The 25,965-nt window shown below is 44.8% G+C and overlaps 1 protein-coding gene across 10 annotated transcripts in view; it reads left to right on the forward strand.

Moving 5' to 3' along the window:
* PLCB1 (phospholipase C beta 1) overlaps positions 1-25,965 on the forward strand; it is a 689,597-nt gene that overhangs the window by 644,090 nt on the left and 19,542 nt on the right. Inside the window, exon 33 of one of the 10 annotated variants that reach the window (XR_009762119.1) lies at positions 22,522-22,643. The exons of the other annotated variants lie outside the window; for them this stretch is intronic. The gene's annotated coding sequence lies outside the window, so the exon portion shown is untranslated. The remainder of the gene's footprint in view (positions 1-22,521; positions 22,644-25,965) is intronic. 10 annotated transcript variants of the gene reach the window in all.

Genomic DNA, 25,965 nt, shown 5'->3' on the forward strand with positions numbered 1-25,965 from the left:
GATCTTGCCGGATACTCTGACCTTCATCTTCTGCACTTTAAAAGTTAAACAAATGCCTGGCTGATTTTTAATTAATTTAAGAAATTTAGCATTGAACTGAATGATGTCGGGCATGCTCAGTAAGAACCAACTGTCAGTGTTCTAAAAGCCAGACTCACAGCTACTTGGATTGCCTAATCAGGGGGCCACACCCACAACAGACCTTTATGTCACTTTTGACAGTCATCGCTTCCCCCAAAGAATCCTGGGAAGTATAGTTTGTGAAGGGTGCTGAGAGGAGGCTCTTCTTCCCCTGAAAGAGTTCCAGTGGCCAGAGTGGTTTAACAATCAGCCACTCCGATTGAAGCTCTGTGAGAGTAACAGGGCATCTCCTAGCAACTCTCAGCAACCTTCACTAACTACACTTCCCAGGATTCTTTGGGAAAAGCCATGACTATCTAAAGGGAAATAAAGGTCTGGTGTGAATGTGGTCAGGAACAGCTTTGCTTTAAATTTGGGTGGGAGGCTACATGTGCCTTCTGTAGAATAAAAAGGTGGGGGAAACCCTGAAAAAGAATGATACTGTTCACAATGTTTTCCTTTTGGAAAGGAAAGGGGCTTCCCCTCTGCCCAGTGCCCACCCAGCCAATCTCCTCCCCTCCCTGCCCCTCCCCCAGGTCAGTTTCACCTATCCTAAGCATGATTGCACAGGAGTAAATCCCACTGAACTCAATAAGTATGCAAATGAGCAAACATGCCCTCCCCTCCTTTTCCCTCCCATCACCTCCCTTTCTCCCCTTCCCTCCCTCTTCCTTTATCCCTCCCCCTCCCCTTCCATCCCCTCCTTCCCCCTCTTCCCCCTTCTGCTGCCCTCTCCCCCACTTTCTCTTTCCCTCTACTCTCCCCCTCCTCCCCCCCCATGGTCAGTTTTACCTGTCCTAGCCATGATTGCATGGGAGTAAATCTCACAGAACTCAATAAGCATGCAAATGATCAGACCTATGTTTCCCCTCCTTCCTCTCTCTCCCTTCTTCCTTCCCCTCTTCCTTCTTCCTCCTCCCCTCCCCCCTCCAGCTCTTCCTTCCTCCCCCCCCCCCGGTCAGTTTTACTCAGAGGCACATGCTACCATATTCTTCCAAGCTACACAGGAAGTGGATTGGACTGTGAAAGACCAACCCAAATTGTGTTTGCATTTTTACCAATTTGTAGGGTAGTACAATATCTCAGAGAGGTCAGGTCTCCTGCTCCCCTGGTGCATTCACTATAGCTGCCCAATTTCCCTGCTTTTTAAAGTTTGATAGAAATATCTGTGGGCTATAGGTACATTCTTAAACCGCAAGGTTTTTTGCCTATTAGTGAATTCTCTCTCTCTCTCTCTCTCTCTCTCTCTCTCTCTCTCTCTCTCTCACACACACACACACACACACACACACACACACACACACACACACACACACACACACACACACACACACACACACACACACACACTGCTCCTTTGACAAATAGCAGCTAACAATTTTTGCTTACCATTTCCCTTTGTGTCAATTTTTAAGGCACCCACCTGCACACTCTCCAATTTTTTTGTAAGCTAAAAAGGAAAAATTGGGGGGGGGAAGGGATTACACACATCAGAACAACATTTGTAGTTCAGCCCTTATTGGGACACAACATCTACTGAGCTTTGCCTAAGTAAGGACACCTACATACCAGCCATAGTAAATGCCATGATCCAATACTAGGAAGTATTCCATACTTTATTCCGGGTGCATATTGTCATGTTTGACAATATGTGCTCAGTAGAACTGGAATTCTGCCTGGTGTGCTGTCATCTTCTGTATCTAATTGCAGCATAGTTTATGGGAGAGAGTAGTATGTTGCTTAGCAGATTGCATTTTGACATCTTTATTTTCACATAATGACTCTTAAAATACAAGCTGTAAAACACATAGCATGCAGTATGGAAGACTAATCTGGTCCACAGTATGTTGTTTTGGTTCCTTTAGGATTGTCCACTACCAGCCCCCTTATACTTCCTCAGTGTTTGGGTCCCACTCTTCAATTTCCCATGCAAGTATATCTCAAGCCGTAGCATGTATGTACTCTGTGCAGCAGCAGCAGCTGCCCCTTGCATCCATGCCCCAGTCCTTTATGTGACTACTGCACATGATTCGCCAGACCTCAGCAACTAGACTCATATTAAGCACAGGTTTTTTTTAAAGTGTTTACTTGTGAAGCAAGCACAGCTGAGAGGGGAAGAGGGGTCTATGTTTGCAATCCACTGTGCCCCCTTTTAACAGCAGACTCTGTTCTGGATCAGTTCAAAATGATTCACCAGATTTTTTCCCCCCTGAGCTGATGGGGAGCTTATATTTTCCTCACCCTTTTGGGGGGAAAAACCCACCCCATTCTTAGCAAGGAGAGCTATTCCAGAGTTTTCTCTGTCCATTGTGAAGCTGTTAAAGAGCCCTGCAAAAAAGGGGGCAGGGTGGCAACCCTAAGGAGGAAGTGAACATTACCTGCTTTGCCAGCCCTAACTTAGTTTGCTAAGGGGCTGTTCACTCCAGCACTGTCTGCCTCTTCCACCTGCTCTCTGTCTGTTGTTGAAGCTAGATGGCTGCCACTGCCGCCGCTCTACGTACAGCTGCTACTAGTCATTCTCCATCTATCTCAGGGGTAGCCAATGTGGTGCCCTCCAGATGTTGTTGGACTACAACTTCCATCATTCCTGACCACTGGCCATGCTGGCTGAGGCTGATGGGAGAGTGTAGTCTAGCTACTTCTCACCAGTCATTGCTGCCTTGATGCCTGCCTGGAGAGGAGGTGGAAAATTGGCTGTTATTCTCCCACAAGCTCCACATGGCACTCAGATCAGCTGCAGCCACAGACAAGCATGCTGCCCATCTTCCTCCTGACCTCTTCCCCTTATGAGGAGAAGGGAGAGCATCCTGGGATATCTGGCGAATCAGTGAAAAGGAGAACTTTTCCCATGAAAGGAAGATGAATAGCCACTCCAAGAAAAACCAGAAACACTTTTCAATAAGAAGAACCTCCATTGCAATGCATTCACAGAGCAGTGATTCACTTGGATCAGGAGACAGAAAACTGTCCTACAGGCTAATAGGAACAGTTGGAGCATTTAGCTTGGTTGGGTCGTGCTGAGCCATGCTTCTGCCGTTGCTCAAAGAGCCAGGCAGTTAGGTTCTGGGCTGCCTGCCCACTGAGCCACGCGGCTGCCACTGCCCTCTTCCTTTTCTCTAACCGGGGGAGGGCGGAGCTTTTGTGGTCAAAGCTTCAAATGCTTGGCATTCTTTAGCAGAAGGGTTTTCGTCCTGAAATGCATCCCATGCTCAGACACAGGCCCCATGTTCCCGTACCCTGTGCTACAACAAAGAATTTTCTTGACAAAGTGGCATCATCAGAGGTCAAAGACACCTCCCAGCCAGGGAAAAACACTGAAGGAGGATACAAAGCACGGCTGTTGAGGGATGTGTGGCCTGAGGACAATCTTAAGGGCCAAAGAGAGAGGCCTGGAGGATCATACTTGGCCCCCTGTCCCTCAGTTTCCCCATCCCTGTTTTAGCATATCATCATAATAGGGGTGGCTCCCATTCTCTTGGCATGACCTAGTGGAATATGGACACCAAGCTGCAATCCTTATAGAAATGGGAGGACAGAAAACAGTTACAGGCCAGCAGCTTTTGGGGTTAACAGTTTCTTTGACTGACTTTTATGACCTATGGCTGCTCAGGATGTAATTGCCTGTGCAGCAACTCGTTTTCCTAAATAGCAATCTCATTGTCTCTAAGCATGCCCCGTGTTTACTCAATCAGAGTTTATACAGTTTCCAAAAATGTGTGAGGCTCTTACAGCCATTGATGCACATCCCCACCAAATCTGCTGGATTTCCTTTGGAAGCAGTTTAGTATTAACTAAATACTAACAATGGATCTTTAACAGTGTAGAAACTTGGAAAATCTACATGTATGACAATACAACACTTTTATTCTAATCTCACACAACAAGCTTGTCATGTGGTTAGTTCACTTCAACCACTTTTCATACACACACAACAAAAGGAAACAGATTAACAATAAGCTTATCTATGTGCCCCGACCAATTTTTCAAGTCTTTATGTTGTACATATTTCAGACCAGGCATACAAAATACTACATCCCTTAAATAAAAAGATGGACAGTTATTTTTGTTGCCATTTGTTCAAGTCATCTCAACTTCTGGATGGCATGAACTATTCCTTAGAACAGTGACCTGGTGCTCAATGGGGTACAATTGCCCCTGAAAGACCAGGTCTGCAGCCTGGGGGTCATTCTTGACTCCCAGCTGTCCATGGAGGCTCAGGTCTCAGCTGTGAGCCGGGCGGCGCTGTATCAACTCCATCTGATACGGAGGCTGCGCCCCTACCTTCCCAACCATCTGCTCCCATCTGTGGTACATGCCCTGGTCTCCTCTCGCTTAGACTACTGTAATGCGCTCTACGTGGGGTTACCCTTGAAAATGGTCCGGAAGCTGCAACTGGTACAGAATGCGGCAGCTCGCCTAATTAAAGGCAGCCGCCAGCGAGATCACATCACTCCAGTGCTGAAGGAGTTGCACTGGTTACCAGTTGTTCAAGGTGTTGGTTCTGACCTTTAAAACCCTATACGGTTTCGGCCCAGTCTATCTGAACGAGCGCCTCCAACATCATCAGGGATGCCGCTCAACAAGATCAGCCTCAAAAGGCCTTCTCTCTATCCCACCAGTTAAAACAGCTAGACTGGTGAGGACTAGGGAGAGGGCTTTTTCAATTGTGGCCCCAACTTTGTGGAATTCCCTCCCAAATGATCTCCGCCATGCCCCCTCTGTGATGAGCTTCCGCCAGGCCTTGAAGACCTGGCTCTTCAGGCAGGCTTTTGGGGTGGGTTAGGTTTTATTATTATTGTTGAGATTTTTAATGTTTAATGGGAGACTAATAAATTTAATAAATAAATAAATAAATGAACTTCTATCCAAACCACCTGACAGCCATTTGAGCTAATTGTGTTTTCTTCATATCTAGTGGGAAAAATAGCTAACTGCTTTGGGAAGTATTAAATTTCCCTATAGTTTCCTGTGGTTGACTCTCTTTGCTATATTAGGACATGTTCCTTACTTTCTAGGATAACCCACTTATTAATTTAATAACCTTATCAGCAGCTATGACACTCTAGAGGCAGGCTTTAAAACTATCCTACTTCTACAAAACTGTGAAGTTCAAAGGATCCATTTCTGCTCTTTCTACACTGCATGGCTACCTTTTATTACTGGGCATCTAATCGGAACTGTGTACTTCTCTACACAGACAAATGTCAATAGTGTGGCAATCATTCCTTAAAATTATTATATATAATTATTTCTGTCTGAGCTAACTAAGCAAACACACAATGTAGAGACACATTCACACTTTGCAATAAAAACGTGAATTAAAAACACATTACATTCAGATTAAAATAATGTTATCAGAATGTAATGTGTTTTTAATTCAGCTTTGGCTAAAACTCATTTCAATGACATCCTGGTCACATAGTACATTTTCTTAAAGAATTTGTACTATCTTTCCACAATTTATAGTGCAGCTCAGTATAACTAAAAACTACATGCTGAACAAGCTCTCATTGTCAGGATTTGGGCATATAATGCAAGAGGTAATGGAGCTATTTGTCTACATGCCACTAGCTTCAGGAATTGAATAAAGATGTACTGCTACATGGCAGATGCTTCCTTTTTAAGTACGATTAAACACAGGAGTGCTCTCTTAATTTATTTCCATGCATTATCAGGTCGGAGAAAGACACAGGAACTACCACACCACTTTTGGGCTCTCTCTAGCATGAGTTGTCAGCAGATCCATCTCACACCAAGCCCATGGATCAGATTTGGTGTGTTGCTAGTTTCCAGTAAGGCAGGAAATGGGCAGTTTAAGGTGCAAGGTGAGAAGGAGAATCCAAACCCTTCACCCGCCCATGCTTTCCATCCCCCAAATTGCTTCTTCCAAGCCATTTTTTGCCTGGTGGGAGCTGCTTGTCATCTCAGAGCAGAGGAACAACAGCAGGGAATAAGCAGTCTCAGGTGAAGAAAGTAGTAGAGAGGCAAAGGGTTCTTCATGCCCCCAGCACCTGCCTTTGCTGCATTTTAAATGGACACACACAAAAACTTTTTTCATCAGATAGACACAACTCACATTTAGGCATGTGGGCTGGGCCGCCATGGCATCGATTTCCTGCCTATTTATGTGTATCCATCCTTTCCACAGCACACTGGCAAGCACTTGTAGTAATTTTGTGTTTTTAATTTATGAAAAGCTGTGCAGCTCTAAGTGGGCAATGACATCCCTGAACAAATTTCAACAAGCAAAATGAGCAGATTGGCTTCTTCAAGACCGAACATTTGCTTGTAAACTTGTTTAGATGGTGTGTATCACAGCTGTTAGTAACTACAGCCCAGGTCAGGAATTAGATTCAGAAGTGGTCTTTGCTGGGGAGAGGATGGGTGGTTGGCAAGGGGGACCAGTCTCTTTCCCCCTCCCCCATGAAGTAGACTGCTAGAAGCTTCCATCCATACTACGAAGCTTCTGAGAAATAATTCTCCCTCAACTGCACCTTTGCATAATTCCCCCTTCCCTGAAAAGCTGCTCCCTAAAGGTTTGGAGAGTGGACACTCTGGAGCAGCATCCATTGAACCAAGCTGAAGTGGCAGCCAGGATTGCACTTCCCTATACTGAGCATCCTTTACCGTTTCCTCCAAAGAGTTTGCAATGCCACTAGAGAGGACTGGGGCAACTTGAACAGAAGATCAATTGGTTGGGTGTAGGCCCTTCCCACACTACCCTTCCCAGGGTGGATGGGTGGGACTCAGACGGGGTAAACATTTTGTGCTGGTGAAGTGAGTTATCCAAGTTGCACAGAAGATCTGTGTCAGCCTGGAACATTATCCAAACTGTGCACCAGTTTGTACCACTGCCTAAACTGCTTACACTTTGGTTCACCACTGCATGCCCCAACCACATGCAAAAGGTTAAAAGAAAAAGAGTTTGCAAGATTCCAAAAGGGTCTCTCCCAACTGGGAGTAAAATGGCCAATGCAAGTATAAAGGGCTTTACATTAGGGCAAAAAGTCCTAACTTCATATATTTGCTAACAGGGTCTGAACTGGCAGCGAACGACCAAGAGTGAGACCTTGTGGTCGTAGTGGATAGCTCAATAAAGATTGCAACCTAGTCTGTGGCAGCTGTGAAAAGGAAACTGCCAATATCCTGATGCCATTATACAAATTTATGATGTGACCACACTTGAAATACTGTGTAAAATGCTGGTCACTTCACCTCAAAAACAGTATTTTACAGCTGGGAAATATTTGGAAAAGGGCAATCAAAATAATACAGGAATGGAGCAACTCCACTATGAGGGAAGGTTACAACATTTGGGGTTTTGGGGTTCAGGAAAAAGGCAAGTAATGGGGGAATATGTTAGAGGTGTATAAGATTACGCATGGCGTGGAGAAAGTGGATAGAGATAATTTTTCTCCCTCTCTTGCACTGAAACCTAGGGTCACTCAATGGAGCTGAACGTGGGAAGATTCAGAGCAGACAAAATAAACTACTACTTCACACAGCACATAGTTAAACTATGGAATTCGCTCCTAGAAGGTGTAGAAATGGCCACCAACTTAGATAACTTTACAAAGGGATTGGATAAATTCATGGAGGATAAGAGTATCAATGGCTATTAGCAGGGCCGGCCCCAGGCATGCTGGGGCCCTTGGGTACCAGCCTGCCCTGGGCCCCTCCGCTCCCCCTCCACGATCCGTGGAACTTAAGCATCCGCGGACCGCAAGGCAGGAGCTTCCCACCGCCCGCTATCCCCACGCTTCACCTACCTTTCCGTTCTTTTTTGCAGCGTGCGCAGGTTTGCCATCAATCAAGATGGTGGCTGAGGTTTCCCTAAGGGGCTGAAGCCTCTGCCACCATCTTTGTTGATGGCAAATCTACGCACCACAAAAAACAACAGAAAGGTAGGTAAAGTGGGGGGATAGCGGGGAGATGGCGGTCTGCGGATGCTTCCGCGAATTGTGGAAGTAGAGTGGTGGGCCTCCTGTAGCTCCAGGGGCCCTCAGGCCAGTGCCCCACCTGGCCGCCCTTTAGCAGCGGCCCTGACTATTAGCCATGATGGTTATATTCTACCTCCACTGTTGGAGGCAATGTTCCTCTGAATACCAATTGCTGGGAATCACAAGTGGGGAGAGCTCTTTGGCACTTGGGTCCCGTTTGTAGGCCTACCATAGGCATCTGGTTGGCCACTGTGAGAACAAGATGTCAGACTAGATGGTCCTTTGGTCTGATTCAGCAGGGCTCTTTTTGTGTTCTTAAATGATGTAATAAGTGAGGTGCAGTGGGCATACTACCATCACGTACAATTCCCCATATTGGTGCTACATATTTCTCTATTTCTGAGTGACAGAATTGCAGGAACCAGGCATATACATGCCCAGATACATGTTCATACATCCCTATTGTCCTTTATGTTACATACATGGTCAAAAGACGAGCTCACAAACCTAAGATGTACTGTACATAAGGTATATGGCAGTGTTAACCATGTGAAGTGGGCCAATCTGAGTTCACCACTCTTTGGGGCCCATTTAATTTCTCTCCCTCCTGCTCCTTCCCGTAACCATCAGAATCAGCAAAACACAGCACCTTAATTAAAATTATCAGCTGGAACTCTACGGCTATATTATTTTACTAGCTTATACAAAAAAAATGACTTATGATTAAGTGAAATTAATTATTCAACATTTTCTGTGGCTGTTATTTAAACTGCCTTGGCAGTATCTACTTTGGAATAATAAGTCTTTAGGCTATCTATTAATTGCTGCACTGTAGAAATAATCTGTATTTAAATTTAATATGGATTAAAAATATGAAGTAAAGTGCGTGAATGAGGTTTTTTAACCCTTGGAAAAGAAACATGATATTTAGTATGAATATGAGAACATTTCCCACTTTCTATTATTTTTTGCTGTTGCATATTGAAGATACATTTCTATAGTTACAAACAATATTTGTAGGATACTACTCAGTTTGATCCAGAGGCTTCTTGTGCCCGTGAGCGCTCTGGAGTGCACATGTGGCTTTCACCCATTCCAAACCTACCCTGTTCCCTTGGCAGTGTGTAGGTGGGAACAGCAGTGTGCATGTAGGAATCTGTCCATGTCATGAGTAGGAAATTGTTGTTGTTGTTGTTGTTGTTGTTGTTATGATACACCCTTCACCATGGGTCCCAGGGCAGGTTACAACAGTTTAAAATTCAATGCCTGAATGGCTGTTGTACCAAAATCTTGGTATCTCCGTTTTAAAGTTATTGGACAGATTATTAGTGTCCACAGATTTCATGTGCAAAGGTTTCTGGCATTTTGGGTTTTTGAGAAACCTAATGACATGTAGGCAGGTCTTAGAGCAGGGATGGACCAACACTTTGACTCCAAAGGTGGATCAGAGACTGAATATTCGCACACACAACATGCATGCAACACACATAAACCTCACTACACACACAAGAAAACATTCCCTCCACGTGCTCTCTCGTAGACTTTTTTCCTCCCCCCACCCCAAATTTTAACAGTGCTAGGCCAAAATGTGTGGAGACATGTTTCCCTCCCTGTGAATTTACTCCCTGTTTAGGCGGTTTTTCCTTTTCCGTTGCAAATGGGCGAAAAACTGTTTATAAGGAAGTGGATTTGGGCAGACAGAGGGACCTAAGGCAACCAGGCTGATGTTCACTTTTCCATATAAGTCACACGTGACTCAGTGGGGCAGGATGTTCATTCTGTCCTCCAACAGGTCATACACAACTGTGCTTGACTAGAGCTGGACTGGCACAAAAGTCTTGCTATGTAGCATTGATAGGCAATGAAACCCCAGCACAGAATGGCAACATAGTTGCCTGGGCAATGAGGATGTATTCCCTCTTTGCCAGATCAGGTTGGAGGACATTCTGTAGACAGGATGACACCTCCCTCTGGAGATGATAGGCAAGGTCTTTAGGGCCTTTTGCCTCCTCTTCTAGGGGTAGAGTTTTTCCTTCTTGGAAGAAAATTCCCAGTGTTTGAGCCTTGATCTTCTGTGATTTGTATCTTTTCTGTTTTTTGCTTGTTCCTTCTCTTCCTTGTTTAAGTGTCTGTGGTTGTTGGAGGGAAGGAGGAGTTATTTTACTTGCCTTCTCCATTTGTTTCCCTTTTTGTTCCTTTAGGCTTTCAATATATATATATATCTATTTCGTCTTTTTTTTCTTCCTTTCACTGAGAGCGTATGGCGGTGGGAGGAACTGTATGACCCAATGGGGTTTTCTGCCATTGCCAGTCTCAGCGAGCCTGAAAGGGGGTTGGCAGGTCCTGCAACCAACATTCAGCGGGACCACTAGCAGTGATTGGGCGTAGTGTGCTTTCCCTTGTACATCTCTGTGCATCACGGAGCCTTGCTAACTTGGAGCCTGGCATGTCCCGCAATCACTGTCAGGTGGGAGCCCCATTTTGTTTAGGTGCTAAATGCCATTTGGGCTTGGACGGCCACTTGCTCCAGTTTCAGGCAACTTGGTGGAGTTTGGCGGGTCCTGCAATCACTATTGCATGGGACCGCCATTTTCTATCTGTGCAAAGCACCATTTGGGCCTGGACAAATGCTTGCTTGGCGGGTCCTGCAATCTCCATCAAGCGGGCATGCCATTCTGGTATTAGGCACACATGCGTGCCATACTAACCAGCCTGTTTGCTCCACTGCAAGGTGAGATCCTGCAACACTCTGTTCCAAGTAGGATTGCCTCAGCGCTCTCCCTGGCTACGTGCTTCTCAGAGTTAAGGGTGGTGGCCAGGGAGTATAGCAGCATTGTGGTCCTCTGCCAGTGGGTACGCAGTTCTGATGACAGTGTTTTCCCATCTTTTTTGTCCTTATCTTTATGCCTGTGGGGGAGATTATAAAGGGTGGGGGGAATTGGTTTAATTATGGCGTCTCCTACTACATCACCTCTAGGGGAAGAGATGGCTCTGATTCAGATGAGGCGTCTTCACTGAATGTTGGGTGTCAGAGACAGGTTGTTTTGCCACGCCCTAACATGACCAGCATTGGAGTCAGCAGACAATGCTCCCCAGAGCTTGGAAAAGTTACTTTTTTGAACTACAACTCCCATCAGCCCAATCCAGTCGCCATGCTGGCTGGGGCTGATGGGAGTTGTAGTTCAAAGAAGTAACTTTTCCAAGCTCTGATGCTCCCCCCAGTCCCAGGGGTTTTTCCTAGTATTGAAGAATTTCCAAAGTTTCTCTCCTGGATTAAGTCCTTTATTTCTGAGGACATACATAATTCCATGGGGTCAACTGATGAAGGGGAGCACTCCTCCTCCAGAAGGTGACATCACAAGAGGTTGAAGCACAGTCATTGCTCCAAAAGGAGTCATAGATCTTAAAAATGAGGGAGAGGGAGACACCACAGATCCAGTAGCACTGATCATTTTGGTGAGTCTCCCCAACCCACGTCTTTTTCTAGTTGGGTTTTCCTCCTCTCTTGGGGGGAACCAGCTGCCAAATGTGTGAGAACAGGATCCCAGCCTCTTGACTAGTCAGGGGGTGGCTGAGGCACATGTGCACACTGGGCAGGATATGTCTTCTCCATTGGTTCCTGTATCTAGTCCAGCTCCAATAGCTCAGAAGATGCTGCAGGCTCCAACACCTCCTGATGCACCTTTTCTCAATCAGATCAGTGCTGTCCTCAGACTCCCAGGCCAGCCAGTCTGGCTTCTCCTGTACATGGGGATGAGAATGTTGTCTCTGTTGACCAGGGGGAGCTCTCTAATATGGAATCTCCTCCACCCAAATTAGCAAATGAGGAAGGTGTGCTTTCAGATGAGGAAGTGGAGGTGATACAGTCATAACCCCACCTTTTCTAATTAGATTTTTTTCAGCCACTTTTGTTCAAGACACACTGGGTTTTAGAGTTGACTGAGGAAGGGGAGGCCTCTGACATCTCCTCTCTTTAGTCTAGCACATCAGGGGCCAAGAAGGCCTTTCCTACTGTGGCTTCAGCCCCTTTAAAAGTTACTTTTCTGCAACAATTTGATGTAGCTGGAATGTTGAGTGGGCCCAGTAAGTCCACATTAGTCTCTAAACTGACATAGAGGCACTACACCTTATCAGACCTAATCATGCAACAGTTGCATCTTCCAGTTGTGAGCCCACTGGTGGCAGCTTTAGCTTGCTCCTCGGTCATCCCCTTAGAAGGGGAGGGGGGCCTAAAGATCCATGTGACAAAAGGGTTGATGTTTTGAGGCAGGTGCGGTGGTGTTTAGGACAGTCACTATAACCTCTGTGTTTTCCCAGGCTGTGTTCATGTGGGCAGAAGAAATGGGAGGTAGCGCTGAAGGATGGTCTTTAAAAGATTGCTCTTGCCTCGACAATGGCAGTGGACACATCCTTGAATGCTTTTCAGTATGGGGCATGTTCTAAGGCATCCACTACTATGGCACACCAGAATATTTGGTTAAGACAATGGGAGGTGGATGCATCCTCCCAGGTCCGTCTCATGAGTCTACCCTTTTCGGGGTCTAAACTCTTTGGGGAGCCACTTGAAGCTCACCTTGTTGAAACAAAGGACAAGAAAAAGGCACTTCCACTGGCCAAAAAGAAGGAACAGAAGGGGAAGCAAAATTAGTTTTTTCATCCCTCCAAGCCCTTTCAGGCCCAGAGGGTTCTCATCTTACAGGCCTTGGTGGGGTGGACACTCCAGGGGAGGTAGTCATCCTCCCCCTAAGTTCTTTCACTCTAACTTTCCTTCTGCCGAGTTCCAGAGGGGTGGAAAGAAGTCCACCTCAGCATCTGTCATCAGGACTGGGAATAGTTTCTGGTGGGGGCCAGACTGATTCATTTTACCCACCTGTGGGAGGAATCACCTCGGGCAGGTGGGTTCTGGAAACAGTGTCATAGGGATATGTCCTGGAATTCCAGTGGCTTCCCTGTAATGTGTTTGTTCCAACCTCTCAGTCACCATGGCCAGAGAAGCACCAGACCTACCTGCAGGCCATTCAGCACCTCTTGGAGATATAGGGCATGGAGCCGGTGCCTGCATCGATGCAGAGATCTGAGGCCTATTCAATCTTTTTCTCAGGGCCCAAAAAGAATGGCAACATTTGGGCCATCTTAGACCTCAAATGGCTCAACAGATGGATAATGAGAAAGCATTTGAAAATGGAGACCTTGAGGTCCATCATTGCAGCACTAAGAAAAGGGGATTGGATGACCTTGATAGATTTCTCCAAGGTGTATCTCCACATTCCTGCCAGGGCAGCCCACAGGAGGTTTCTTCAATTCAGTTATGACAACAGACACTACCAGTACTGTCCGTTGCCCTTCGGTCTCTCGTCGCCACTGAGGGTTTTCACCAAGGTAGTGGAGGCAATAGTTGCTCATTGCTGCACTAGAAGCATTTGAATACACCCCTACCTTGATGACATTCTGGTTTGTGTACCCTCAGAGGACGACTGCACGAAGGACACAAGGGTCACCCTGAACTGCCTTCAGGACCTTGGCTTTGTTGTGAATCAAGAGAAGAGCTCATTGTACCCATCCCAAGATCACCCACCTGGGGGTTCTGTTGGACATAGCCCAGTTTTGAATATACCTCACTCCAGAGAGGATTTCCACAATGCAAGTGGCACTGTCCCAGGTTCTAAATTCAGACCATGTGGATCTGAAGGTCTTGGCTCATCTGGAGGGACTGATGTTTTTGTCATATGATCTGATCCAGTGGGCACAGTTCTACTCAAGGGCTCTGCAACATTTCCTCCTACCTTTTCAAATATACATAGTCCAGTGGAAATGATTGGCACTGCAGATACCCCCCCCCCCTTGAAGAAGGATATCAGATGGTGGATGGCTCTTTCTTCCAACCCCCAGCCCTGCATTTTCCATCAGGACAAGATTGTTCTGCATCCTGATCTGGCTTTCATTCCCAAGTAAACTTGGTTTTTCACAGGCCCCGGAAGGTGGTACTTCCCTCTTTTTGTCCTAATCTTTCGTGTCAGCAGGAGCACACATGGCATTCTCTTGATGTGAGATGTGCCTTATGGTTTTATCTCAATAGAATGCTTGAGTTTAGAACGTCAGAACCTCTGTTTGTTGCCTTTTCTGCAAAAGGTTGCAAGGTATCACCTTCCTCCATCTCTAGGAAGCTGAAAGAGCCCATTATCTAGGCTTATAGGACCTTAGGTAAGGATCCCCCTGGGGGTGTCACAGCCCACTCCCTGAGGAGGGCAGTCACTTCAGCTGCTTATAAAGGGAGTTTCCCAGTTTTGGAAACCTGTAAGGCAACTACTTGGGTATCTCCCCTCACATTCATCAAGCATTGCAAGATAAGACTCATTTTCCTCAGCAGATGTGGCTTTTGGCAGGAAGGTTCTCCAGAGGGTAGTCCATCAGTAAATTGGGGTCAGAGGAAACCCTCCCTGTGTAGCATACTGCTCTGCTACATCCTGTCTTGTCCTCCAACCTAATCTGACAAAAATGGAAACTGGTACTTACCATGAATTTCTATTTGCAGATTAGGTTGGAGGACATTCTTCCCACCCCTTATTCCTCTGCACTACCCTCTGGAGTTTTTCTTTGGGTATGGGAATTAGGGCTTTTGCCTGTGTCTTACGTACCACACACCATGTTTAGTTTTGTGTATGTGTCTTTCTATGCTTTTCTCCTGCTCCTTTGTTCTGTTCTAATTATTTCTGGGCATTCTTCACATTGTGTTCAGGTTGAGGAGTTGTTCTGTGCTCTGCCAGCTCGGTCTGGAGGGTGGGATGACTCCTCCCCCTAGAAGAGGAGGCAAAATTCTCTAAAGACCCTGCCTGTCATGTCCAGAGGGAGGCATCATCCAGTCTACAGAATGTCCTCCAACCTAATCTGCAAATAGAAATTCACAGAAAGTGCCAGTTTCTATTTTCCCCTTCACATTCCAAGGGAGAGGAATGTGAGGGCTTTGTTTGACTTCAGTGATGTCATCACTTAACCAGTGTGGTTGGCCAACCAAAATCCAGGCCTAGTTCTGTCTGAGGTGGTCAACCTGTTCCTGGACTGTACCCTTTCAGACTAAAGGTGGGACTCACATGATTGATTTTGATTACATACCAAAATAAATAAATAAAAATCCACTGTACATAGAAAGGTTCAACCCTATTTTCCCTGAAATTCCAGGTTTCTATGCAGATGGGATTTTGTTTCTGTCTTTCTTTTTATGGAAGAGCATTTGGTCATTTGATCCCCTGCTTGCAGTCAGAAGTGGTACAGACCAAACGTGTATTTTAATCCTGCTCAACGAGAACTAGGCCCAGGGCCGGTTCTAAAGGGCGGCCAGGTTGGGCACTGTCCCGAGGGCCCCAGAGCTACAGGAGCCTCTGAGGGGCCCTCCATCTCCCCCCCACGATCCGCACGCCCCCCGCCCCCCACTTACCTATCAGACGGCTTTTTAGTATTGCCCTTAATGAAGATGGCGGCCGCAGCTTCCCTAAGGTACTGAAGCCGCTGCTGCCATCTTAGTTGATGGCAGAGATGTGTGCGAGTAGCACACACGTGTGCCATCAACAAAGATGGCGGCGGAGGCTTCATTCCCCTTAGGGAAGCCACGGCCACCATCTTCATTAAGGGCAATGCTAAAACAGACCTTCATTAAGGGCAATGCTAATGCCCAGACAGGTAAGGGGAACCGCGGGGCAGCCATGGGGGTGGGGGGGCTGTGGGGGGCCCAGGGGGGGCTGGGGCAAGCTGATGCCCAAGGGCCCCCGCATGCCTGGAGCCGGCCCTGACTAGGCCCCTCAGTCTTCCTGCCTGCCCACTTTCTGCCAAAAATGCTACATATATTCCCAATGATTCCTAATACAGTAAGCTGTATAATGCCATCTGAAGATTCCTCTGCCCTAATGCAAAAGAAATACTGATGCCCAGGAGCACAATTACAGTTCCTTTCACTTTGTTGCAGGCAAGAGGCTTGGCATTCTTTCAGGAATACTGGCTCTACAATATGACTTGATAGTGATACTTATTTTGGTGGTGGCAGTGGGGGAGAATTTCCTGGGAACTATTCTGTGTGTATGCATGTGTGATGATCAAATGCCTAATTCAAGGAACAATTAGGCTGTTAGTATTCTGTGCATACATCATGGACACTGGCACAAAGCTCAGATTCCTATGAACCTATGAAAAGTTCTCCTTTTCAAAAGTAAATTTCTAGCTGCGCTCATTTGTTTGCAGATATACAGCCAGTGTCAGAAGAAAACTCAGCAGCTGAAATGTTTTGGATAAGCGTTTTGTGATCAGATGTCCTACACTCACTCCCTTGCCTCATCCCCTTAGCTATTTTGTTTTTCTTTTCTTTACCCTTGCCTTTTAAACAAACAAACATATGGGTCTTATCTCATGTCTTTTTACCACCAACATTTTTATTTTTAAAAATGTTGTTATAGTCCACAAATCTTGAAATATTTCTGTCATTTAGGACAATCAATTTATGTCAAAGTTTTTGGTTTGCATAATTCTGTATCAGAGAATTTGACCCAGAACATTATCAACAAAAATGACAAGAAAGAGAATAATGTGTGCATATATTATACAGCCACAAGAGTGGCTGTGTATACTAAAGCCAGCATGGATTTTTCGCATTCTGCAATGTTAAATTGAAAATACCCCCCATGCTATTCTGGTGCTTCCCATAAGCTCATTTCAAAACAAACAAAAACAAAGATACTGTTCACAATGTTTTCCTTTTTGGAAAGGAAAGGAGCTTCCCCTCTCCCCAGTGCCACCCACACAATCCCTTCCTCTCCACCTCCCCTTCCTGCCCTCCTCCTCCATTCCCTGCCCTCCTCCTCCATTCCTTGCCCCTCCCCCAGGTCAGTTTCACCTATCCTAAGCATGATTGCACAGGAGTAAATCCCACTGAACTCAATAAGCATGCAAATGATCAAACCTGCCCTCCCCTCCTCCTCCCTCCTATCCCTTCCTTCTTGCCCCTCTCTCTCCGTCCCCTATCCCCTTCTAATCCCCTCCTTCCCCCTCCCCCTCCCCTATTGTCAGTTTTACCTATCTTAAGCATGATTGCACGGAAGTAAATCCCACTGAACTCAATAAGTATGCAAATGATCAAACCTGCCCTCCCCTCCTCCTCCCTCCCATCAACTCCCTTTTGCTCCTTTCATCCCTTTCCTTTGCCCCTCCCCTTCCCCTTTTCCCTCTTCCCTCCTCCTCCCCTGCTGCTAGTGCCTGCTCCCATCCCCCTCCTCCCCTCTGCCCTTCCTCCTCCTCCACCCGTCCCCATCTCTTGTGGTCAGTTTCACCTATCCCAAATGTGATTGCAGGGGAGTAAATCCCACTGAACTCAATAAGCCTGCAAATGATCAATCCATTCTCAGCAAACTTGCACAGGATCCCATTTCTTATCTCCCGGATTAAAAAGCAGAGAAATTCACTAATGGGCAAAAAACCTTGCGGTTTACCTATAGCCAACAGGTATTTCTATCCAACTTTAAAAACCAGGGAAATCGGGCAGCTATCGTTGATGCACCAGGGGAGCAGGAGACCTGACTTCCTCTCTGAGATATACAAATATACAAAAATGTAATTCTCCATCTTTGGAGATGGTAGATGTTGCCACCACTCACCATATGCTTGGAGGCACATGTTACCAAATCCTTCCAAGCTACACAGGAAGTGGATTGGACTGAAAGAGCAACCTAAATTGTGTTTCCATTTTTACAAATTTGTATGGCAGTACAATATCTCAGAGAGGTACATTCTGGTGCATTCACTATAGCTGCCCATTTTCCCTGCTTTTTAAAGTTCAATAGAAATATCTTTTGGATATAGGTATACTGTTAAACCACAAGGGTTCTTTTGTGCCTATTTGTGAGTATTGTCATGAGGAGTCCTTGATCAGAGCAGCTTGTTTATGAGCTTATTTAATGGACGTCCTTCACTGCATTCATACTAGGAAAAGCAAGAACATGAGAGCACTTTTAAGGGCCACACTACAGGTGACACAGGTGACACTGTTCACTCTGTTCTTTCTCCTGATGAGGCTTATTTCATCTGGCGGGGAGTAGGTATGTAGGATCTGTCAGGGTAGGGAGAATCAGGAGAAATTGCCTCCCTCGCCATTGATGAAAGTTTCTCTATTCACTGATAGAAGTCTCTGCAGGATCAAAGAGTCTTCTGCCAGCGTGAGAGACACCATTGGCTACAATCCTATTAAGGGGGAGCTTCAACCGAAGACCATTGTTTCTTGCATGATTTAGTTCTGCTCAAAGATGGCATTTTATTTAGAGAGCATAATATTCAGCTAGGGAGCAATCCATGAAAGCATATTTAGGATTAATGAGTTGTTTCATGTGGGATTCCTACACACACACTTTGATATGAGCCTCAGTACTTCATATGTTCATGGAGGATGTGGTGCTACTTTTCATGTAGTCATCAAGTAGCTCATAAAGCAGAAATGACCAAAACAACTTATTTCGCTTGCTTCAGTTTAAATTTTTTTTGTTCATAGATGCTTTATTCTTGTAAATTTTCTATAAAATTAACAAAATACAGTAGGGCCCCACTTGTCGGCGTTCCGCTAATACGGTGGCACCAGCGGGGCGATCAGCTGTAGCACGGGAAGCTTCAGCCACTGTGCTCCAGCTAACAGGGATCAGCTGGAGCACACAAGCTCCCCACGCTCCAGCTGATTGCATGCTCCAGCTGACAGGGATCAGCTGGAGCACACAAGCTCCCCACGCTCCAGCTGATTGCATGCTCCAGCTGACAGGGATCAGCTGGAGCGTGCGAACTCCCTGTGCTACAGCTGATTGCACGCTCCAGCTGATCAGCTGTAGCACACGATCAGCTGTAGCGTGGGGAGCTCGCATGCTACATCTGATCCCTGTCAGCTGTAGCACACATGATCAGCGCAACTTTCAGCTGCTATGGGAATTGAAACCAAAGTTGTTTACCCTCATTTTGCAATTTCAAAAATCTTCTTCTTTGCAAAAAGACTAATAGCACAGTCCTGTGCATGATTACTCAGAAGTCCAATTGTTTCTAACTAGGACGTGTGCATAGAATTCCACCTTAAAAGGGAGAAATTACTTGTATATACGAGCACAGTATGCTTTACTACTAATGGCTTATCTGAAAGAACTTATTAAGAGTATGGAAATGTATTTCAGAGCCTAGAGCAACTATTGATATGCTCCTTTGTTACGTGTTGGAAGTGTTGATTGGTTATAAGTTAAGCATGATGTGTCTGTATGACAGTGATCATTTCAAAAAATATCATGCTGCTTTCTAGTCAATTAAAATAAGTGTTTGTGCTATCTTTCACTTCCCTGGCACAGCGCAGAGCTTAGATGCTTTGAAATTCCTTTGCTGGCAGTGCTTCTAAGCTCCCCCTAACTATTCAGCAAACATTTGAAAATGGCACTCTGGCATTCAAGTAGGAACTTACAGGATTCACATCGTCCTGTCCCCATTCATGGAAAGATATTCTGCACCTATTCGTGCCTAATGAACTCTCAGTATATAATTATTTAAAATAGATTTACACAGTTGTTATTGTTGTTGTTATTTATTAGAGGGTAACTTTGCCTTAGAAGTACATTCATTCCATGGTACTTTTGACATTCTTTGATCCTTTGACCATATTCACCCCTCCTGTTTTTACTTCAATCTGTGTAATGGGAGCCAAGTCGCTATGGTAAGATCCCATGCACCTGTGGCATTGATGTGAAGCAGCTGCAATATTATAGAGCCAGCATGGATGAACCTTACAAAACTTATAGTCCTGAACTCAGAAGTGCTTGTTTAACAACCCTCTAAATTTTCATGGCGATACACAAAACAGTCAGAATCGATACTTCAACGTGTAAAAAGAGACAAAAAAAACAGACTCCTGTTGGTCTTTTTTCTGTCAGTGTTCTCACGATTTGTTGAAATTAATTAAAAATCAGCCATGTTCACAGAGTACCTGTAATCCTATTACTGACCTTGCCCCATACTCTGAACTTCATCTCCTGCAGTTTAAAAGTTTAAAAAATGCCTGGCTGATTCTTAATTAATTTAAGAAGTTTAGCATTGGAGTCAATGCAGGCTCAGTAAGAAACAACTGTCAGTGTTCTAAAAGCCAGACTCACAGCTGCGTCGCTTGGCTACACCCAAACCAGACCTTTATTTCACTTGAGACAGTCATGGCTTCCCCCAAAGAATCCTGGGAAGTGTAGTTTGTGAAGGGTGCTGAGAGGAGACTCCTATTCCCCTGACAGAGCTCCAGTGGCCAGAGTGGTTTAACAATTAGCCACTCTGATTGAAGGTCTGTGAAGGGAACAGGGCATCTCCTAGCATCTCTTAGCATCCTTACCCCTCCCCTCCCCCTCCCGCATGGTCAGTTTTACCTATCCTAACCATGATTGAACAGGAGTAAATCCCATTGAACTCAATAAGTATGCAAATGATCAAACCTGCCCTCCTCTCCTCCCTCCCATCACCTCCCTTTTGCCCCTTCCCCTCCCCTCCTCATTTTTCCTCCTCCCCTGCCCACTGCAGCCCTCCCCCTCCCTCCCCCCTGTTCTCCTCCCCTCCATGGTCAGTTTTAGCTATCCTAATCATGATTGCATGGAAATAAATCCCACTGAATAAACATGCAAATGATCAAACCTGCCTCCTCCTCCCCTGCCCCTCCTGCCTGCTCCCATCCCAGTCCTCCCCGCTGCGTTTCCTCCCCTCTCTCCTCCTCCTCCTCCCCTCCCCAACCCCTGTGGTCAGTTTCACCTATCCTAAGCATGATTGTAGGGGAGTAAATCCCATTGAACTCAATAAGCATGCAAATGATCAATCCATTCTCAGCAAACTTGCACAGGATCCCATTTCTTACCTCCTGGATTAAAAACCAGAGAAATTCACTAATAGGCAAAAAAAACTTGCATTTTAAGAACATACCTATAGCCAACAGGTATTTCTATCAAACTTTTAAAAGCAAGGAGATTGGGCAGCTATAGTGAATACACCAGGGGAGCAGGAGGCCTGACCTCTGTGAGATATTGTACTGCCCTACAAATTTGTAAAAATGCAAACACAATTTGCAGTTTTACTGGGCTCCTACTGGGAGAAAGGGCAGGATATCAATCAATCAATCAATAAAATTTGGGTTGGTCTTTCACAGTCCAATCCACTTCCTGTGTAACTTGGAAGAATTTGGTAACATGTGCCTCAGCATATTGTGAGTGCTGGCAACAGCTACAATCAGCCCAAATAACAGAAACAAAACATGCTGTGCTGATCTTGTTTTAGCAGGGAGGAAGCAACAATATTAAGACAGTTGATAGAGTTCAGACAGTCACTTTAAATATGTTTGATTTACTTTGCAATTTTAGTGAAGTTTCCTATAGTAAATCATTTTCTTTTGCTTCTGTTTCTGTGAATATGTGAATTACAGCAATACTTTGCAACACTAAAAAACCCTCCAAAAACAATTATGGAATAATGGCACTGACTATTCTGCAGAATAGTTTCCACTGGACATGAGGATTATCTCAGTTTGCACAAGATAAAACAGTGGGAGGTGAAATATATTCTAGCAAAATTCTAGGTGTGTTCTCTGTTTTTAATTTACCATGCCCACCTTTCCTTAAGTGGAGTAGTTTAAGCATAGCAGGCTGAAAATGTGCATCTGGGGCTGGCCATTTGTTTTTTCGAACAGCTAGAGTCATTGCTTAAGTAGCAACATAGTGTAATCAGTCTGATTTTACATCATACTTGTTTCAGATTTAACTGTTAATGCACCTAAAATAGAAATAGAACATAACCTCCAGTTTGAAACACAAACAAAAGGCTGTCTTCACCATCATATGACATTGACCAATAAAAAGGCTTTGAAATTAATAAAAATAAATTTGACACAGATTTATAGGATGAATAATGAGAGAAATATAATTTTCTAGGTTAGATTCTCTGTAGAAACAGTAGTAAAACAGGAAAGAAACAAAGTAAGAAGAACACCAACAAATATACAAAAATGTAATTCTCCATCTTTGGAGATGGCAGGTATTATTGACACCACTCACCATATGCTCAGAGGCACATGTTACCAAATTCTTCCAAGTTAACACAGGAAGTGGATTGGACTGTGAAAGACCAACCCAAATTGTGTTTGCATTTTGACAAATATGTAGGGCAGTACAATATCTCAGACAGGAGGTTAGGTCTCCTGCTCTCCTGGTACACTCACTATAGCTGCCCAGTTTCCCTGCTTTTTAAAGTTTGGTAGAAATATCTTTTGGCAATAGGTACATTCTTAAACCGCAATGGTTTTTTTTGCCTATTAGTGAATTTAATATTCAGTTGTATTTTTAACTTATTATAATAATGTATCATTTTATATATTTCTTTGAAAGTATTTATATACCACTTAATATTTCAAAAATCTCTAAGCACTGTACAGTCTAAAAAACAGGTTTTGCATCTGATATTGTTGTAACCTATCCTGGGACTTTGTGATGAAGGGAGGATAAGAAATCCTACAAACAAACTGTATGGACAAGACCAGTACAGGGGCAAACATCCCACACCCCCAAGGTGAGTCCTGGTTATTTGGCTCAACTGACAGTCATAGAATAAGGGTGGTATATTGTTTCTCATGTTGGATTTTGGCTTGAGGGATGGAGCTCGCCACACCGATCAGCCATGAAGTTCACCAGTTGACCTTGGGCCAGTGACTGTTTGATCCTAGCCTACCTAACAAAGGGAGGCACGGCCTTCCCTCCAACCCCTGTAAACTTACAAACACTAGCAAATACTACTCCAGTAAATGACATAATCACGCCTGCTGTGAAAATAGTACCAGAACTACACTCCCCCACACTTCCGCTCAGAGCTTGGAAGATTACTTTTAAAAAGTAATAAATTACATTTACAATTACTTGGCAAAAAAGTAGTAATTACTGTTACCATTGCAATCGCTCTGAAAGTAACTGATTACTTTTTCTCAAAAGTAATCACTACAATTACTTTTCAGTTACGTTTTTAAAAAAACGCCTACAAGGTGCTGGCCTTGGCTGCTGCACATCTAAGTAGCCTAAAACAATATTAAAAATAAACACACACACACAGGGGGTAGTAGAATAATTTTTTTTATCCATAAGATTAACAGAATGGTATAACAAAATCTCACATGCCCCCCCAAACAATGATGATACCTCAACACTTGAAATCAAATTTTACACTTGAAATGCTGCTTTTATAATACATTTCTGTTATGTCTGAAAAGAACAAGATGCTCAAAGAGCACGTCAGACAAGGAATGTCTTTTCACAGTCATTACATTGCCACCTGTACTGAATAAGCATTCTACTGCGGGACTTGAACGCATGCCTGTGTTGTCCTGCAAAAAACACGGCAGCACACGTGGGAAGCCATGGAGTGATGACACTTCCCTGCTGGGAGACCTCAGGTACCTCAACAATTCCTCATCAGCAGTGTCCAGCAGTTTACAGAAACACATAGTAGATAGGAAAGGCATACTTAGTTCTAACTAACTAACTTGGAGGCGCAACATCCAGGTTTGGGAGTTGCCCTCATGGCTCAGGAGGGAGAGAGCAGAGACGAAGGTGTCTCCTCTCTCTCGGACAGTCAAACAAGAGAGAAAGGGTAAAGGGCGGAAGGAGGAAGGGCAGATAAGCTTCCCTAAGCATATCAGTCTGCAAGGGAAGGAAGTCAGTCAGGGCATCTCAGGTAAAGGTAGGCAAGCCTAGCCAGGAGTTTTATCTAAGAATTATGGCTTCTAAGAGCTGGTTGTTGGGAGAGCAACAAAATCTCTCTCTTGGAAGCAAGCTGCTTGTTTCTAAATGTGTGTGTTGTTAATCTTTCACTAATAGTTGCACATAGAATTTTCTGAAGCTTGCTTGCTTGCTTTTGACAGATGCCCATTCACTTGAAGTGAATTTTTTAGTCAGTAGATTCCGATAGGTCTGAGCAGAAGTGAGAAATCAATACAGCTTGTTGTCAAATTAACCTTGTCACAAGGTCTTCAGCTGCAGTTTCCCATAATAAAACCTCCATATGAGGAGGGTGTGGAATGTGTTAGTTACAAATGGGGTGCACCTGTAGTGTGGCACACTGGATGCCCACAAAGTGAATGAATCTTGGCAGCTTTGCAATCTAACTGGATTACTTTATTGCTTAACTGCATTCCTTGTTTGCCTCTGTAATTCTCACTTTTTTTTACCCACTGTTTGAATGTCTTTTGGGAATGCCTACTGATTATTTGTTATCATTTTGGGCTGATTACCTCCAGCTATTATCTCACCAAAGCTGCATACACATGATATATTTAAAGCACATTTCCACCACCACCCCCAAAAAAGAATACTGGGAACTGTAGTTTGTTACGGGTGCTGGGAATTGTAGCTCTGTGAGGGGTAAACTACAGTTCCCAAGATTCTTGGGGAAAAGCCATGTGCTTACATGTATGGTGTCTAAAGGGAGACTCTTACCGACTGATCTTATACTCCCAGAAGTAAATCTTATTGACTCCTATGGGAATTACTCCCAAGTAAGTATGCTTGGGATTGCAGCTTTTAGGTCATGCTTAACAGCTACCTTGTATCAAATTGAACAGATAGTTTCCAATCAGATTTAAACACTTTAGCCACTTAAACTGGTCAGAGTGTCATTCCCTGTATTTCTGAAGCTCAGGCTGGAAGTGTTGTTGCTATGGTATCACCATCCATACCACACATAATGAGTACAGTAGGGCCCCGCTTTACGGCGTTCCGCTTTACGGCATTCTGCTGATGCGGCAGCTTTCAATCAGGAAATTTCCCGTTTTAAAGCCGATTTTGCCATTTTGCGGCATTTTTGCGCGGCGCGACCCTTTAAAGTCAATGGGTTCCGCTTTATGGCGATTTCCGCTTTCCGGTGGGGGCCTGGTCCCTAACCCACCATATAAGCGGGGCCCTACTGTATTAGTGGGCAAGACGGAATACAAAAAAGTGAGAGAAAAAACAGAAAGGGAATGACTCCCAAAACAGTCCAGATGAGTATTGAGCATGCTCTGTTATGGAATGCTCTCTCTCTCTCTCTCTCTCTCTCTCTCTCTCTCTCTCTCTGTGTGTGTGTGTGTGTGTGTGTGTGTGTGTGTGTGTGTGAGAGAGAGAGAGAGAGAGAGAGAGAGAGAGAGGGAGAGAGAGAGAAGACCATGTGAGAAAACTTCTCAGGTAAAAGGAACATGGGATCTGCTTCTTCAAGGTGTGGTTTCATGACACTGAAAAGTGTGTATGAATTAAATCACCACATGCAGATCTTTCCTAATCTATCAATATCTTTGCAGGATGAAGGATATCAATCTAGCCTTCTCCAAATGGTTTCACCCATGTGGTTTAATTCTCACACACTTCCCCAGCAACATGGGATCACAGCAAAGAGAAGTGGCTCCCATGCCACTGTGGAGAGAGCTCTCCCGACAGCTTAAATCAAAGCACTTCGACTTAAACTATATTGACAATTTCCTTTACATAAAGCAGGGGTAGGGAACTATGGCCCTTCAGATGTTGGTGGACTCCAGCTCCCATAATCTCTCACCTTTGGCCATTTTGGGCTGTGAGCACACTGGTCACCTACTGCAAAGCATTTCCATTAGCCACACCTAGACGAGGACTGGGTTGATCTGCCCATCAGTTATGAAATCTCTTTGAGGTGAATTTTAAAAAATGCCCTCAAGCTGATCCCACCAGGTTTTACAGTAAAAAGGGCAGGGTTTGACTAGCATTGTGTGCCCCCATTTTCAGAAGGGAGAGGTGGAAATTACTAGATCAGGAAATGGCTAGAGCAGTCTACACAAACCCTAACAGGCCAGTATAGCTGTGTCATATGGGCTATCATGCCTGGGGAAACTATACAG

The sequence above is a fragment of the Rhineura floridana genome, chromosome 4, assembly GCF_030035675.1.
Source record: "Rhineura floridana isolate rRhiFlo1 chromosome 4, rRhiFlo1.hap2, whole genome shotgun sequence".
In the NCBI taxonomy this organism is placed as follows: domain Eukaryota; kingdom Metazoa; phylum Chordata; class Lepidosauria; order Squamata; family Rhineuridae; genus Rhineura; species Rhineura floridana.